At 45.0% G+C, this 18,363-nt stretch overlaps 1 long non-coding RNA gene across 1 annotated transcript in view; it reads left to right on the top strand.

The window, feature by feature from the left end:
• LOC144783105 (uncharacterized) overlaps positions 1-18,363 on the top strand; it is a 175,527-nt gene that overhangs the window by 134,303 nt on the left and 22,861 nt on the right. Inside the window, exon 2 of the long non-coding RNA XR_013601404.1 lies at positions 13,035-13,093. This is a non-coding gene — a long non-coding RNA (uncharacterized LOC144783105). The remainder of the gene's footprint in view (positions 1-13,034; positions 13,094-18,363) is intronic.

Genomic DNA, 18,363 nt, shown 5'->3' on the forward strand with positions numbered 1-18,363 from the left:
CCGGAAACTGGGTTTCCATTTTTTATATTTTTGGGAAATCCCAGCATGTATCAGAAATGTTTTACTAAATGACGCCTCAAATAAACAGTACCTAAAATTCAAGAATTACACAGTAGGTTAGTAAAACGTTTTGTTAGCTGCAGTTTTGTCTACATTTTATTTTATTTTGCTTTCAGGTTTCTGCAAGTATTTGCATCTAATCAGAGAGCATTCTAGGAACATTATAGGAATCCTCATAATGTTGAACTTTGCAATGGGAACATGTATAATGGGACCCCCTCAAGGAGCAAATATGGCCAAGGGACGGAGGGGAAAGAAACAACTAAACTGAAAAAAGGAGTCCCTTCATTGGCCAGATACTTAAATTATGTGCATACATCAATACATATCAGCAACAAGTGACAGAAAAGAGGATAATACTAAACAAAAGTCATTCAAAACATTGTATTTATTATTTCTCTTTTTTTTATAAATATAAATTCATATAAAAATCGTTATAAATCAGACAATTTTATAGAAGACACATCAATTAATTATACAAATTCATAAACAACACAATAGAATCATAAAAATCACCAACAATTCAATCAATAAACCCCATGGTGTCAGACATACAACCAACTTGCTCTCGTGCTACCAATCATACTACACTCAAACATCATACATGGATGAAAAAGGAACTGGTTAACAATTAGCCAGATCACACAGCTAAATTGTTCAAGGGCTCAGAGGAGAAATGGCAGCCCTTGTAGCAAGGGCTGCCATTTCTCCTCTGAGCCCTTGAACAATTTAGCTGTGTGATCTGGCTAATTGTTAACCAGTTCCTTTTTCATCCATGTATGATGTTTGAGTGTAGTATGATTGGTAGCACGAGAGCAAGTTGGTTGTATGTCTGACACCATGGGGTTTATTGATTGAATTGTTGGTGATTTTTATGATTCTATTGTGTTGTTTATGAATTTGTATAATTAATTGATGTGTCTTCTATAAAATTGTCTGATTTATAACGATTTTTATATGAATTTATATTTATAAAAAAAAGAGAAATAATAAATACAATGTTTTGAATGACTTTTGTTTAGTATTATCCTCTTTTCTGTCACTTGTTGCTGATATGTATTGATGTATGCACATAATTTAAGTATCTGGCCAATGAAGGGACTCCTTTTTTCAGTTTAGAACTTTGCAATGGGTACACATTTTTATACTGGAATCACAGTAGTGCAAGCTTGCAGCCCTTCCTTAGAGCTCACCACCCTAAAAATAAAGGGTCTGCATTATTGAACCATAAAAACAAGTTCAAACAGCATGGCTATATGGACAGAAATCGTACCCTAACTGCAGACAGTAGATAAATAACGTGGTATTATGAACTGGCAGTCGAGGGTTTGTGCTACAAGGGGGTGGGCCTATTTGTCCTAATGACAAAATAAACATGAAAGCATCTTGTCCTTTACACAAAACAATATGTCCTAGGCAATAAGAATTCAAGACTTCTGCTAATCTTGGTATGGACTCACGAAGTAAATGAAGTATACCAAAAATGACAACATAGAGCTTTGCAGAAATATTCCTACATGGTTCAACGATTATGATCTCTAATGAGCTGCCGTTTGTAATCATTATGCTGTTCTGGTATTCACCATGTTATCATTATTTTATTATTCGTATTTTCCTAATTATTCTTATTTTCTTTTCTTTTTGTTGTTATCACAATGGGAAGTAGTTATGCTGTATAATGCTCAGTGACATAGAAGTGTTTCAGAATGTGAGAACTGGAAGGTTAAGGCAGTTGTGGGAATATTGTTGGTCCTCCTGGTGACACTGTTATCGTCTCTGTGTAGAGGAACAAACTAAATTTTGCCTACTTCTGGTGTGGACTGTGGGTCATTTCAAATACCGTAGAAATAGGACTCAAAGCACATTTCAACAAATAATACACAAATCAAAGTGCCACTGATCCGGTGATTAGATCTTGTTTTAACACCCATTACCTCCTCGTAAATCTTCCTCGCCACCAGAGATACGTAGTGAGCTTAAGCACCACACCAGAACAAAAAAAGTAATTGGGGCATTACCTCTGTGGATCCTTTGTTAGACACTTGTTCTCTACCCTGTTCCTAGCAGTGTGCTGCGCCAATCCCTGGACCATCAATGTCAAACACTTGCGCCATGCACTGTCCCTCATGCATCCCGCATTGCTCCCAACCACAAGCATGTCCACGCACACAACATACGTTCTTTGTCACTTAAGCAATGCACAACTATTGATCAATGCCCTAAAATTCACCGGTGCCCACATTTGCCCATTCATTAATCAATGTGTCACTCACCTATTCATTCATCTAACCAATGACTCTTCTTGAGCGCACCCATTCACACAACCACACACACAAACTTCGCCAATATTGTTTTAAATGGTGAAAAAACTCTCAAAGATGCGAAACTGTAGAAAAATACTTTACAGAATCAAGACCTTTAGACAGTCCGAAATCCAGGACGTGCCTATTTTGCCTAGGAACACACGAATACCCCTGAAACTTCCAAACGTACAATGCGCTTGACTTCCAAGTTGTCCCTCGTCTAATATAATAGAGTTAAAAACATTTACTTGATATTTAATAATAACGCAAAAAATCAAATTGTTATTATTTTGAGAATAAATAACTTTGAGAGTGCTTCAGCTAATTAATAAAATAGACTACATTTTTCAAAACACTTTAAAAAATAACTTGCTTTCCTTCCTAAAATTTGATATTCTTAAATTTGTAGTACTTAATGCAATATTGAACTACGTTTGTAAACTGTGATCGCAAGGTCAATAACATACCGCCAGCCAGCACCAAAAATATGCGTCTGAACGGGATGCCTCACGAATAGAAAACAGGCGACGAGAGGAACGACGAGGTAAAAGAATACGAGCGAACTGCAGAAAGAAAGACAAGCAGGCAGCAGGCAGGTCCTGGCAAGCAGACATCGAATAGGAAGAAAACACGCCCAGTGAAAGAACAAGAAGCTCTGGACTGAGTCCTGCTGCCGAAATACTTTTGTCCAAAGGAAACTCCTGTGGAAGAAAGCAATGCTGGAGGGCACACCTGGCCGACTCGACTGCCGCATAGGATAACGACCCCCTCTTCCCTCTCAGTGTCTTGAAAAGTGAAAGGGAGGCCAGGTTCTCGTTCTCAGTCGTCTGAGGATTGTGTCTCATAACGGTTTATAACAACCCGCTTCCCTTTCAGGAGGAAACAGAGCATCGCAGATTACAACCTCAGAGCGGCAGCAACGCCGGAGTTATTGTTTCCGCTCATTTTTCCTAGTGACACGCTATTGTTAAACATCTCCCTCCCCCCAACCGCGAGCCAAGCAAGCCCGCAAGAAAAATAAACAAGCGCGACCCAGGCGGCCCGTGCTCACAATGCGCAATGTTTATAACAGCGGGGACTGGATGCTTTACTGGCGGCGAAAATAAAGTCCCCAGAGTGTCACGCCGCCAGTAAAGCATCTAATCCTGGCATGCACATCTACTGTCTTTTCTGTGTCTCCGCGAGTACGTTTTGGAATCCGTATCGATTCCAAAAGGCCCTCGACATGCCGAGAGCAGCAAATGAGCGCTGCTAACGCCAGACGTGACCTAAAAACTACCATATCTTTTACAAAAAAGACAACCTTTTGCTCCTTTCAAAAGCTAAAAAAGGATGATATTTTAGAAGCTGAATTTGAAGAATTATTATGTGTGTCTTTAACCTTGTGGAAGAAAACTACCTAGATGTCATGATATTAACAAAAAAGTGCAACAGTTGATTTATGTCTTCTTATTTGGCCCCTATTATTGTCAAAGGAAAGCTAAAGCAAAAATATATATAATCCTACTATTAACAATTCTGAAAAACTGCCCAAAAAAGGAGTTAAATTATGTTACTCAATCTCTCAAGACTACAGCATGAAACAGAACACTTTCTTTAGAGGAAACATTATTAACCTATTTTCGAAAAAAAAAAAAAGTTTCTAAATATTTCAGGTTGTTTTCCGTGGATCTTCTAAATCTGTAAGAAACCCACGAGATGCTGTATAGAATTACAAAGTCTCCGTTTTCAGTGAACAAATGAAATATTCTCCAATGCTTTACAGCCATGGACTTCTTTTAGGGGTCTCAGCTGTAACCCCTGTCTAGCCCCTTGCGACCCCTGACACTGCCTTTGTGACCTCTTGCCTTAGAGGTGGCAAAATCAGTGTTCGGAACACTGAGACAGCTCGTCCTTATGGATGCCAGTGTGGGCACTATTTTCTCTGGTTTTAGTCAATATTTTTATTACACTAAAAGTGAAAATTACATTATTCAATATTAGTGTAATAAAAATAGGAGTACAATTAACTGGAATATGACCCTCCTTGGCAGTGGAGATAAGTAAAAAAACGCTTTTAAATGTATGTTGTGAGTGTTCTTGCGGATGAGAGCATGCTTATGCGAGAAAGTGTGTGTTAATGTGTGTGTATGTGTAAGCATATGTGTGATATTCGAAAGGACGAGGGCCGAAGCCAGATGTGGACCGGGGAGGAAGGTGGAGCAGCACAAAGTCAAGACAGTTTATGGCACTTATCGCATCAGTAAACGTTGTTGTAGCGTTCTAGTGGTCCGAGGGTCTCGGCTGAGACCCGGAACCACTTGCACAGTTTGTAACACCTTCAGGCCAGGCTTGGCCGGAAGGCTATAAATAAACGGGAGGAAGTCGCTCGGGACTTCCTGTCCAACCGTCCCAGTACTTGTGTCAGTGTCCCTCATTTATATTGCCCCTCAGTGACAACCTGCCCCTACATTTTGGTCGACGAGGGCGGGATCCTACATATCCCTACCTGCAGGCGACGTCTAGCTGTGGCGAGTCCGGATCCGGAGTGACGCGTGGCCCGTGAAGTTGTCCCTGAGGGCATTGAAGCTGTTCCTCACCCGAGGCTGTGTGGCGCTCCTCAGCCCACGAAAGGAAGAAGACACCCCGGTAAGCAGCGTGAGCGAGGGCTGCGTCAGGCACCGGGCGGAGGAAGAAAGTGAGGTCGAGGCCCAGAAACGCTTCAGGAGCCGCGCAGAACACGCGCATGCGCAGGAGCGGGGTCCGGCGCCCGATTAGGCCTCACACGCTGAGCCTGACAGAAACTGACAGGAACACGAGCGCAGAGCAGCGTTTTCAACAACAAGTAGGGGAAGGCATCGGCGAAGCCGATTTTAAGCGCGAAGAAGGCCCAGCTGCCCAAGGCACACAACAGAGAAAAATTAAACAAACAAATAATAACAATAAAGCATTGGTAAAACCAACGCAAGAAAAAAAAAAAGAAGAAACACAGACAGTCAAAGTTGGCAGCTATATCTTGACAAGATAACACAACAGAGAGACACTACAGGGACATTTTAGTGCCAACAAGCATTGGCAAAACCAGATTTTAGGTGAAAAAAAAATAAATAAATAAATAATTAGAACAATCCGACAAGCATTGGCAAAGCATCACACTAAAGCTAAAAGGGACCATCGGTATCTACAATGTCTGACCTACCAGAGGAAAACGTGAGAGGAGGCCCTTCTGGTAATGCAGACAATGCTGCGCTTCCACAAAATGCAGCAGTGCAGCCTCCACCCCTACAACATGTACCAGCGCCGACACCAACCCAACACTCATCGCACGCGCAAGTGCAAGCATTACCACCAAACCTGCCCCTACAGTTGTGGAGGGCTCGTTGTGTACAGAACAGAAATGATTCCTCCTGGGTAGGCACAGCATGGAGTTTGTCTGAACTGCTCTTGTTGTGGACAGGCCTCTCTCCTCATAACAGTGAGGTCTCTGCTTCTTGAGTAGTCCCACTGGGAGATGGCAGGAGTGGTTGTGAGTGCAGCATGGGCTGAAACAACCTCACAGGTTGCAGGGATAAGGGTATCCAGCACATTACTCCAGTAGTAGCTGGTTTCTTGGTTTTGTGGTGGGCGGAAGGAGAGGGGGGGGAGAACGGGACGACCAACAACAAAAATAATAAGAAAATAACTTACCTATGCAATGCTCTGATGCTCCTCTCTGGATCCGTCACTGTGCAGGCATAGGCTCCCAGAATTCCCTGAGCCAATCCTGACACTGCATGAAAGCTGCATCAGGATTGGCCTGAGCACTGATGATTTGCGCGGGAAACATCTTTTACAACGCAACTTTTACCACGCAGTGCCTTTACATCGCAACTTTTACAACGCAAACCATTACAACGCATTGCGCTGGGGGGCGCTCTAGGATAGGGAATAGATTTAATTTACTATACAACACCTTCCCTACTATCCACGGGGACTGGAGTTGGAATAGTAAATTAAACTGATCACTATCCAGCACCCCTAACTGCTATGCGTTGCAATGGTATGCGTTGTAAAAACTGCGATGTAAAAGCATGCGTGGTAAAAGCATGCGTTGTAATGTCATACATCCGATTTGCGCTCCAAGGGAGAAAGGGAGCCTGTGCCTGCTGGTCTCTTCAACCTAGCAACGCAGCTGGGTTGGAGAGAGCTTAAGTGCACATTAGGGTTTTGCCTAGAGGAAGAGCCACCGCTGAATAACTTTCAGGTTTTGCTAGTCAAGTGGTTTAACAAAATGAAAACAAAAGAAATAAATTCATTTTTTTACAATTCTAATTTTTTTCTCCAAAATTGAGCCACCTGATACTAACTAAGCAATATTTCGTGAATGTGGATCACATGTTTTTAGTGGTGCTGAGGCCTATTTCTGGTTCCGATCCAATCTTGCTTGTAGAGATGCTAATAGTGGGAGACCACGGTTAGGAGCAGTACCAAAGTATGGATGCAGCATTTAAGTGAAGTTAAAGGGACATTGAGGTACAGAAGCAATGGGAAATAACCACTGTCAGAGAATGGTAGTTGGCTCAGGACTGGGCAGTAACGTCCCTGGTGCCACCAAGGTTGGAAACAGAGCAGTAAGGGGAAAAGTCCTGGGGAGTGAGTTGTGAACAGAAAGGTAAGTTGGTAGGAAATCATAACTTGTATCATCTCAGCTTCTCCACAATATGGTATTTTTCAACATTAAATATATCTGATGTAATTACATAATGAAATCAACTGAAGTATCTCTCCCACAATTCTGTGGGATTATCCACAAACATTCAATGGTGGAAATCTTTAGTTTCCCTCCAATGATTTCAAAAGATTGCCCACTTTTATGGTATTCATATTTCCTAAAAAAATACCCAGGAGTTCGGTTTGAAATATACGCCAGTCGTAAAATTCCATACTTACGCCTACTTCCCTAAAATGTGGACAACTGACGGCTCTAAGTGAGTTGGATGTTTGCATTAGCACATTTTCTGCCGCACTGAGAATGCAAGAATATACTCACAAATTAGTCAAGAACAGTGTTCCTTCTTGTTCCCTTTCTTTCTATTTTCAGTCAGAGATGCTCCTCAATGTCGATATCAGGTAACATGCTTCATCCCCTTGACTATAATCAAGGCTCAGGTTTTGCTGGAGGATATTTCGGTTTGCAGACACTATCCCTTTCGTAATTCAAAAGGCAATGTGTTACACTTGTTTTTGGTAAAGCTCCCTATCTTAAGCAGTATCAATAAAGTAAAATTTGAGTAGCTTCGGTTTTTCGGTCTGTTTCGAGCATTATTTACATGGCATTTTTTACCCCGAAGTCTGACCTGCTGAAATGTATCTGTGGATTGTGATATTTATTGCAAGACTCATAGGGGCATATTCTCAAGGTGATATCGCTGCGTTAGTGGCACTTTTCTGCCGCTAAAGTGGCGATATTTTTATCGCCCTATTTACAAGCTGTTGCTAACAGCCATTAGCTACAGCTTTCTGCCTTTAGCAACCGCTTACAACATCGCCTATCATGTTAGCGATACTTATCACTAATGATATGCTATGTAGGCATTCCTGTGCAAAAACGCACGCTAAGGGCCGTTAGCTGCAGGAACCTAAGACCAGAAAAAAGGAGGCCTTAAAAATTGTGAAAAATAGCTGTATATAGGGAGACTAGCCCAGAGCCTCATCTGAACACCCACTGATGCCATGGAGGTACTAATTATGCAGCTTGGAACATTAAAAAGGCAACAACAACCACCGCCACTGCCACCTCCCCCAGGACCACCGCCGAGGCTGCACAGAATAAGACAGCGGGTCCATCGCCAACGCATCAGCCTCACAGACCTAATGCCAGAGGATGTCTTTGCTCACTACAGACTCAAAAGGACAGCCATCCTCCTCCTCCTGACATAGATAGCCCACAGGCTGACGGCACCAACACAGTGGATAACCAACATCCCTCCGCAAACAAAGCTGCTGGCTGTGCTGCATCTGTTGGTCTCTGGTACCTTCTAACCAACAACTGCCAGAGTCGGAGGAGTCTCACAGCCAGCCCTATCAAAGTTCCTCACAACAGTTTTGGATGGCATCATCAGCTTGTTACCCCAGCACCTTCACTTCCCCAATACTGCACAGGAACAGCTGGAGACCAAGCAAGGGTTCGATGCCATAGCTGGGTCCCACATGTGTTGGGGACAATTGACTGCACACATGTCCTACTTGTGCCTCCTGCCGACACTGCGCACATATACCACAACAAAAGGCACACACAGTCCATCAATGTGCAGGCATTAGTGGTTCACCGGGGCCTGTTCACCAATGTCGGGGCCAAGTTCCCAGGCAGTGTGCATGATTCCTACATTTTCCGCCAGTCCATCATCAATCAGCGCTTTGAGGATGGCACATATGGAAATGCACTGCTCGTTAGTAAGTACTAAATGAACACAACACACACCTCAACTCCACATTCATGGAACACACAACTGTGAGAATGCACACATTACAAACTTACATACAAAATGCCATTCTACATGCCAACCTACCAGACACGACAACACAAGTAACTGTGGTAACTGGGGTCAGCCATGTAGACAAACCATCACCAAAGGCATAGCTTCTCTGGCACACATTAGCAAATGTGGTGAGAGGTGGCAACCAAGTATGTGCAATGTAGGCACTTGACCTACGAAAAAAGAATGTGCACAAGACCGAGTGTGGCAGTGGTGTGCTGGACAGTTTTGATTGTACAGAGCACATACATGTCCAATTGGGCATATAGTGCATTTCCGTTGTCCAGCCTGATGGCAATGACAATGTTGTTGACTGTCCTACCTGACGGGGTGCGGGAACCCTGTGAAGGCAGCGTGTAGGATGCAGAGCCTGTCGAAGCCGCTGCTGGCCACTGCGTAGACCTGTTTGTACATGGAGAGGGAGGAGTCGAGTACGATGCCTAGGTATCTAGAGTTGTTGTGTGCTGGGCTGGCAAAGGCGGTGGCCCACCAGGTGTTGCCACTTGCTGATGGTGTGGTCAGGAGGATGAGGACCGATGTCCCCTATTTGTAGAGCAATCCCCAGCTGTTGGACATCCATGTTAGAACTTGCTGCAATCCTCCCTGGAACTCCAGTCTGGAGTATGAGCTAGGTGCCCTTGTAGGTGGTGATGTCCAATGTTTCCTTTCATGTAGCTCAAGTTCTACTCCAGTCATCTGCAGATGCATCTGTCATCTTTGATGTTGTATGTGAACGATGTGGCATTCATAGCAAGCTGTATGTTGGAGTTGCAAATTGGGGTAAGTGTGTATGTGCAGTTGGAGATACATGGTTGAAAAATCTAGCCTACACTGTTGCCGTTACCAGAAGTGGTGTGGGTGTTGCTGTTGATGGTGGAATGTACCAGATCCTCGTTCACTCAGCTCCTGTAAGTCTGTATATCGCCTGCTGTGGGTTTGTGTGTCATGGAGTTTTATGATGAGGAACTGTACGCTGTGCTGGTCACACCATGGGCGTTGAGTGGTGTTATTGAAGTGGACGTAGTTTCCACATGTGAAGATAGGGTTAAAGGTGTGCCCTGCCTTGTGGATCAGTGTCGAGAAGAGTTGGCTCAGTTTGATGTTAGCAAGCATCTGCCAGAGGGTAATGGATTTGGAGTACTTGTGCTCCTTCAGCGATCCAGAAACTCCAGGTGGTGCATAACGCTGGAGCGAGACTACTCACAGGTACTAACATCCACTCCTCAGCCAAACCGGCCCTGGAAGCACTCCACTGGCTTCCAATCCAAGAGCGAATTCATTTCAAAGCTCTATGCATCACCCATAAAACCCTGCAGGGAAAAGGTCCCCCCATCCTCAATAACCTTATCAAACCCCATAAAACAGCTAGAAGCCTCCGCTCCAAAGATCTGCACCTGGCTGAGGTTCCCAGAATTAAGAGATCCTGCAGCGGAGGACGTCTCTTCTCCGACAACGCCTCCAAACTTTGGAATTCCCTGCCTATCTCCATCTACCAAGAAGTCAATCACCTCTCATTCCGCAAGCAACTTAAAACGTGGCTCTTCCCATAAAACCTCACCTATCTCTTACCGCACGTCCGCAGTACTGGGATGCCCTCGGGTAGCCATGCGCTATATAAGAGCATATAATACTAATACTAATGTGAGGTGGAGCCTCTGATCATGGCTGAGTAGGTAGCCCATGGAGTAGATGACGTGGTGTGTGATGACGTTGATGGTAAATGCTAAGTGTTCCCGCCCTATGTGGACCGGAAACTGCAGGCGTTGGGCGGTGGGGAATGTCTAGCGGCAGCAGCTGAACAGAGCGTGAGCCATGTCTGGTGTGGCCCATTGGCACCTAAATGTTTTCCTGGCGTTGACTGCAAGTAGTTCGGATGGGTGGCAGAGTTCGACATTATGAGAGCCAGGGACCCTACTTATGTAGGTGTCAGGCTTACGGACATGTGCAGACAGGCCTGACATTGGTGCACTGTTGTAGTGCTAGTAATGCATCCGCGCAGCACACACAAGTGAATATGATTGGGGGGAGGTACGAGCATCTGTGAGGCAATGTAATTTGCATTGATGCTGCTCAATTGGCCAGAAGCTACACATGGCAAACATTAATCACAAAGTAGCACTAATCACACACCACACAACTATTAACAGTGCCCACACAGCATGCATAACTACTGATGGACACATCTCTCCATTACATGTTCCAGGTGATCAAGGATATGAACTCACCCCATGGATGATGACACCCCTGCGAGCCACCAACACCCAGGCCCAGAGGCAGTATAATTCTGCCCATGTATGCACCAAGGGCATTGTGGAGCAACCATTTGGCGTGCTAAAGTCACGTTTTCGGTGCCTTGACATCACAGGTGGAAGACTGTTGTACAGCCCAGAAGCATTGTGCAAGATGACCATGTTGTGTATTGCACAATATATGTGTACACACCGATGCCCCATGGATCCAAGTGCCAGATGCACCCGGCGATGCTCCGGATGACGAGGAAGACGAGGCAGGTGGAGCACACTCCACAGCTTCTGCAGCAGAAAGGAGCAGAATCATAGACAATTTCTTCTCATGAGCACGTCACATAATGACTGCCCTTACCAATCATACATCTGTTTCAAATGACCCCAAGCCCAGTATATATAAAAAAACACTACACACATACCCTGTGTGCATATTTTTCATCTGCATGAGTACATCACTGACACGTGTAAGTGTAACATTAAGTGGTCACAATATCTCAATTAGAAAATGATGGTGGATCTTTCACCTCTGAACAGAGATGCTGTTTAGTGTGACATTAGTTCTAAACTAGACATGTTAGGGTGTCAAATGTGTTTTGAAAATCTACTGTTCAGTGTGTCATATGGGGATTCTAATCACATATAGGATGTCAATAGAGGTCAACTATGAATATCAGGGTGTCATGTGGGGTAAATTATGAAATTTAGGGTGTGATTTGGGGTTAATTATGAAATTAACGGTGTCATTTGGGTAAATTATGAAATTTAGGGTGTCATTTGGGGTTAATTATGAAATTTAGGGTGTCATTTGGGGTACAATCAAAATTAAATTGGTGAAATAATAATGACATTTCATTAAATAAGGTTCATCTGTGTAAGAAGTTGCACTTAGCGTGCAAAACTTCACGCTATTCAAAAAATGCAATGAATTCTTCATACTAGAGATGGGAAATATATAGCTAAACATATTGATATATACGAAATGTCACCCCAAAGCCTTTTTGCATGCAGATTATCATCACTAACTGAAAAAACAGGCCACATATACACAGGAAATGATGTCACCATGCTTCCTGTTTCCTGGAGGAGTGCTGTGCACTTTCAGTTTCTCTTTTGAGCACATTGCTGGTGATTGTGGAGAGTGTTGGAGGTGTTTGGTGGTGTGTGCTGCAGATTTGAGAGTTTGAGGGTGTTGCTGTGTCCTGTCGATTGTGTCTCTGTGAAGGGTGGTGTCCTTGTATTTACGTGTTTTGTCTCCGGTCCTCAATCTTGTTGGGTGTTTGTCTTGGGGTAGTTCAATTTATTTGTAGTTGTTGGGGATATTAACTAGGGATTCTTTATTTTTGGCAGTGGGGTTAGGTGTGTGCAGGGAGATGGTGGGTGTGGGCAGGGAGGGCAGGATGTCTGCGGGGGCTTTGGTGGGCTTCCCATGGCTGATAAAAGAAATTCTGCCCTTGATGGTGGAGAGTGGAGAAATGCTGTCCTCATAAATTGTGGTGCGTTAGCTACGCTGCCCTTGTACTTCGTTTCTGTGTGACAATGTATGAGATAGGAACAAATGCTCAAAGGAAATAGGACATCTCCAGATTGTCATACACCACCAACATCTGTGAAACTGCTGTGTGCAATCTGCAGCGATGAATGTGTACACAGAGCATGTATTACATCATGTTGTGTGTCGAAATCTGGCCCTGTGAATGTATCACACAACTATCGTGTTCAGGATTGCTAGCATCATTGTCTTGTTTTGCCAGACTCAGCATTCACATGTCTTGTGTGAATGGCAGGCAAAGTAGACCAAATCATGTTGCCCACATGTAATGCAAACCTACAGTTACGTAGCATTTACAGTAATGGTGATGATTTGTATGATGAATATGACACCTGTGATTCAACGTATGATACCAACACAAATTCCTTTTGTTGTCTCACAGCTGGACGACCTATCATCACACAGAGGACATTGACAGATTCCAGGACCCACATGCCACTGGTGAATTTGGACATCATATATTGCCACGGTGCCGTGTGATAGATGTCAGAGTCGAATGATCAATTTGGAGTGCGCAGTATGTGTGTGTATCACATGTACTAGGACTACAGTGTGATGATGTATTGTGGAAGTCAGAAGTGTGTACAATTCTTTAATTGAAGGTGGAGCAATGCATTTGTCTCCCAGTTGTGACTTTGCAGATCCCCAGTCAGTGATAGACATGCAAATTAGGGCTAAGGGTTCCATCACCGCAGAACATGCATGTGGATTACAGAGCGCACTGATAGGAGAGGAAACATGTAAGTGGTGTTGTCAATGAGTATCTGCAGACATGGAATGCATGTACATCCTTGACTGAGATAACTGTGCAAGTGTGCCCGATCATGCACAAGGAGGCAGTGGTTTCCAGGCCGTGTGAGCTCAGACACAGGTCTGCACTGTGATTTCATAGGTATGCTGCATACCAGCCTCACAGAAGTGGCAGTGTGTTGCTCGGACCTTGTCACCACCACCATGCCAACAGTTGACTCAACAAACAGCTAGGTTTACATGCAGATAATGGTGTAATGGGCAACTGACACCAGGACTGATGTGGAATGGTGTTTTCTTTATGGCATATGGGTACACTTGGAAGTGGAGGTGTGCAATTCTACCTAAGGGGGGTGTGTGCCATTTGGCTACTTGTCTTCATTCGTTGCTACTTCGCTATCCTTGCTTGTTGTCCTGCTTTGGTTGTCTTACTTCTGTACAGGCACATTGTAGTTCTGTGAGTCTGGCACACAGACAAGTCATGCAGTACATATTTGGTTGATGCATTCCTGATATGCATTGTCCCCGCCCTGTGGTGTTGTAGGGATAGCCACCCTGCTCTTTGTATTACATCACCTTTTGAGTGAAGTCTGCTGTTTGGGTGCCTTGTGGGATATGCACGTTTGAGGCATATGGCTGCATGATCAGTTTGTTGTGACATTGCGCAGCATATTCACAGGCCCCTATCACCACCACAATGTCATTTTCTGTGACGTTGTTGTGGCGATAGGGGCCTCACCTTATTCACAAGGCAGCGTTAAGCCACTTGAAAGGGGCGTGCAGTGGGTGTTGTGGTGGGCGTTCCCCCGCAACACGCATTGATATTTATGCTGCCCCCTATTCACAAGGGCAGCCTAAATAGGAGACAACACAATCCTTAAGACCAAGAAAACCATTGTCTCAAGTTGGCAGTCAGAGGAGAACTGCTTAATTTCTCCTTGCTTTTGCATTGTCCATGTGTGCTGCCTTGTGCAACACACATGGAAAAGCTAAATGCCATGGTTTGTGTATGTACAGGATGGGACAGCTTCCTATACATAAACAGACCTTATTTTTTAAATGACGTTTTGTAACTTGCATGTGTGCTGCTTGAAGCAGCACACATGGAAGTTAGTAAATGACATTTTAGGTTTGTTTATATGCAGGATGGGGCACCTTCCTGTACACTCTTTTGCAAGGGTGCCTTCGTTGGCGCTAAGTTGTGAGACTTAGCGCCAATGCAGGTGGAAAAGCAAGGCTGCACCATTACGTGGATATGGGGTAGCCTTGCTTTTCCTAGGTGGCGGAGAGAGGCATTAAGCCAAGATGGCTAATGCCTCTCTCCACCACTTCCTTGTGAATATGACCCCGCATGTGTTTCTGGTATGCAGACTCACTAGATGGTTTCTCACTTGGTGTACACACAGTGATGGCTCGCACTGGGAGTTCTGCAGGGCGGTGGTGCGGGATGCTGGTGCAGGGCAGGTGAGGGGCAGGATTGGGGGTAATGGAGTTGGAGACACGACGTGCTTGAGTTAGGTAAGTAATTAATGAATCCTACTATTTAACTTGCACTTGCTGCTACGCCGAGTTAGCCATGCAAAGGTAATTGGTTGGATTTATTTTGTACTTACCTAACTCCAGCACGTCATATCTCCAACTCCACTACCCCCCATCCTGCCCCCAACCAGCACAAATGCCGTGCACACATCGCTCACGCTGCGAGCCGTCAATGTTTCCACAGGACTAAATCTCATGGACATGCAGGGGGACACATTTACTGGAGATGTGGCAGGATGTCTACATGGCCCTCTTGCCTCAACATCACACGTTTTCAAATCGTCTGCACAGGGCCCAATCTCTCTGATACTTGACATGTGGATGTACTTTGTGTGTGAATGATCATGTGCATGAGTGCCATTGGGCCCATCTCCACCCATCCCCACAGTCCCTGGTTGGTACTCACCCTGTTGCTTTTGTGTCTGGCTGTGTTGAGCAGTATCCTGTCCCAGAACTCCAACCGCCGTCTCCTCACTGATGACTTGGGAATTGGGACACCTGTTCATGCAACGGATCCAGCTCCTCCTATGGCACTGGACTCCCACCTCCAGTCTGCATTGCTGCTTTCCGGTTGGCTGTAAGTTTCTGCTTGGTCTTGCGGTTGGCATCATGCCAGTGCTTCTGCAGTCGTCCACTGTCCTCCTCACCTCTCCGACAGCATTTACCTTGGCCACGATGGACTGCCATATAGCGTTTTTGGTTGCCAATGTCACTGTGGAGCTGACAAAAAGTTCTTGTTGGTGTCTGTCACCTTCACAATCAGAACCTGGTTTTCCTGCTGACTGAACCGCGTCTTCCTCTTCTCCTTGGCCTTCCCCTGGGTCTCTGGCTGGTCCTCCTGGGTGTTTGTGGGGTTGTTGTTGGCCTCTGTGCTGGGTCCAAGCTCCTCCATGGTTCTTCTTATATGTTTCCATTTTTTTTTTGTGTCTTTGGGCTGCATAGCCGGTGTTTTATACTGGTTTTGCGCGCCGAACGTGAATAAAGGTGCGCTGATGCTGATTAGCGTGCCGTTCCTGGTCGATAATTGGCCCATGAACACTTTTTTCACGTTAGCTTGATGACTTTTATCGCTGTGACGCTAACCTCATTGCCGGACATTTGACCCGGTAGGGGAAATTATCTCCAGTAAGCGGAGTGTTGTGAACACGCTAACACGGCGTTAAATTTCCGATGTACACAGCGATAAAAAAACTAGCACTAACTGAGGTTAGTGTTAGTTTACGCCGAATGTTGTGAATATCCCCCATAATTCCTTTATGTGTGGTAACAGGAGTTAAACACGCTATCACCGGCACGTTGATATAATTCACGGTAATTTTCTGTTCTTTTACCCTCACCCATTCCACTGTACTCTATCCGTTTTCATTTGTTCTATCATGATTCTGATTGCTATGTCTGGTTTAATTGCAGAGGCTCCCCGATGAAGGGCTCGTTTTTGCCCGAAATGCATTGGAGCATTGGGATAACTTTCTTTGGATGTATTTACTGAATGAAAATTTTATTGATGAATTCAAGATGAATGATTAAAATTCTTCTTTTGAACTAATTTTGGAGTCTCACTTCCATGAGAACCCAAGGAGTGCCCGACATTCAGGGATGTCACTATGGTACATGGTGACACATGATTTATTGTTAAATTGACGTGTTAAGGACGGACACGTTACCTGTTGGGAGCACCCGATCCTTCAATAACATTGAAGAACATCACGTTCTTAATAACTTTGTGCTAACCAAGCTGTGCGCTCCCTACTTTTGAACATTGTAACAGGAGTTAACACATAAATCAAAATGTAACGCTACGTTGGCCTTAGTGTAGTAAGGACAAAAGGCTAATTGAACTCGACATTTTGACTAACAAACCTGGAGCTTTGCATGACTTTTAATTTATTTGCTATTTTTTGGAGGAGTGTGATATGGTGCGAACTCGACCCGAAAGTATCCGACCACTTTACATGAGCACCAGTTGAGTTGCAGACGGACACATTAACTATGTTAGACACTGCAAGATTAAGGGGCATATTTACAAGGGGATATTGCAATCAGATTGTCACTTCTAGTGGCGTTCAAGCAGCGATATCCCCTTCTCCTTATTTCCAAAGCGGTGTTAAGCCACTGGCTTATTGCCGCTTTGTAAATAAGGCCCCTTTCCACACTTCACTTAGTGTGAAAACTGGCGTGTAATGGGTATTGCAGTGGGCGTTCCGCCGCAACACCCATTACTTTTTGACGCTGCCTGATATTTACAAGGATAGGTCAGTGCCAAAAACTAAGGCCAAGTAAAACCTGGTGTTAGGATGGTGATACGCGGAGAAATTATTAATTTCTCCTCGTATTTTGCTCTTTCTATGGGTGCTGCCACATAGAAACAGCAAACCCGCCATTAAAGATTGTTTATGTGCAGGAAGGTGTCTATTCCTGCACATAAACGATCGCTCCTGCAGCACAGACACCCTTGGAACAGGGCGCAAGGGTGCCTGTGCTGGCGCTAGGCAGCTTTTTAAGCGCCAGTGCTAGGGGATAAGCAGGGGCGTGCCGTATTTTTGCAAATACGGTGCATCGCTGCCTTTAAAAAACGTCGAAGCGCGGCGCAACCAATTTTAGCATAACACCACACTCTGACATTTTATTGTAAATATCCCCCTAAGTGATTTGCCCAGAATAACAGGATACACGGGGGGGGGTTCCCTGCCGAGACCAAACCCGGTTTCCCAGCTTTGAGGTCAACTGCTCTAGCCGTTAGGCTACATCTTCTAATTTGTGCAACTCTTACCCAACCGGTCTTTTTTGCAAACTTTTGCTCATATCAAGGTTTTTGACAGCTGCATACTCCTCAACACCTGCTCTGCACGCAAACACACCATCGAGCTCTGGGATCTGCTTGACACCTCTGCCCCAGATGTGGCCTTCCTGACCGAGACCTGGTGGAATGACTCCGTGGCGCCCAACATCACCATAGCCATCCCGGACGGCTACAAGATCGCCCGCAGGGATCGTGCCAACGGAATCGGAGGAGGTATAGCCATCGTCCACAAGTCTACCCTCAAGGTCGCCACCCACGCATACGACACCCTCAACACCGCCGAATACCTGCACTTCCGGATCCACACCGACCCCAACACCACCCTCAGAGGAACACTCATCTACAGACCCCCCGGACCCCGAGCTCAGTTCAGCGATTCTATCGCCGACCTCGCCAGCACCCACGCACTCGGCTCCATGGACTATATCCTCCTCAGGGACCCGAACTTCCACCTCGAGAACAACAACGACGCCAACTCTGCCACCCTGATCAACAACCGCGCCAACCTCGGCCTCAGACAGCTCGTCACCATACCCACCCATGCCTCTGGCCACACGCTGGACCCCGTCTTCTCCACAGGCACCCACGTCGCCTTCGACCACACCACTGAACTCCACTGGAA

The sequence above is a fragment of the Lissotriton helveticus genome, chromosome 9 (assembly GCF_964261635.1).
Source record: "Lissotriton helveticus chromosome 9, aLisHel1.1, whole genome shotgun sequence".
Lineage (NCBI taxonomy): Eukaryota > Metazoa > Chordata > Amphibia > Caudata > Salamandridae > Lissotriton > Lissotriton helveticus.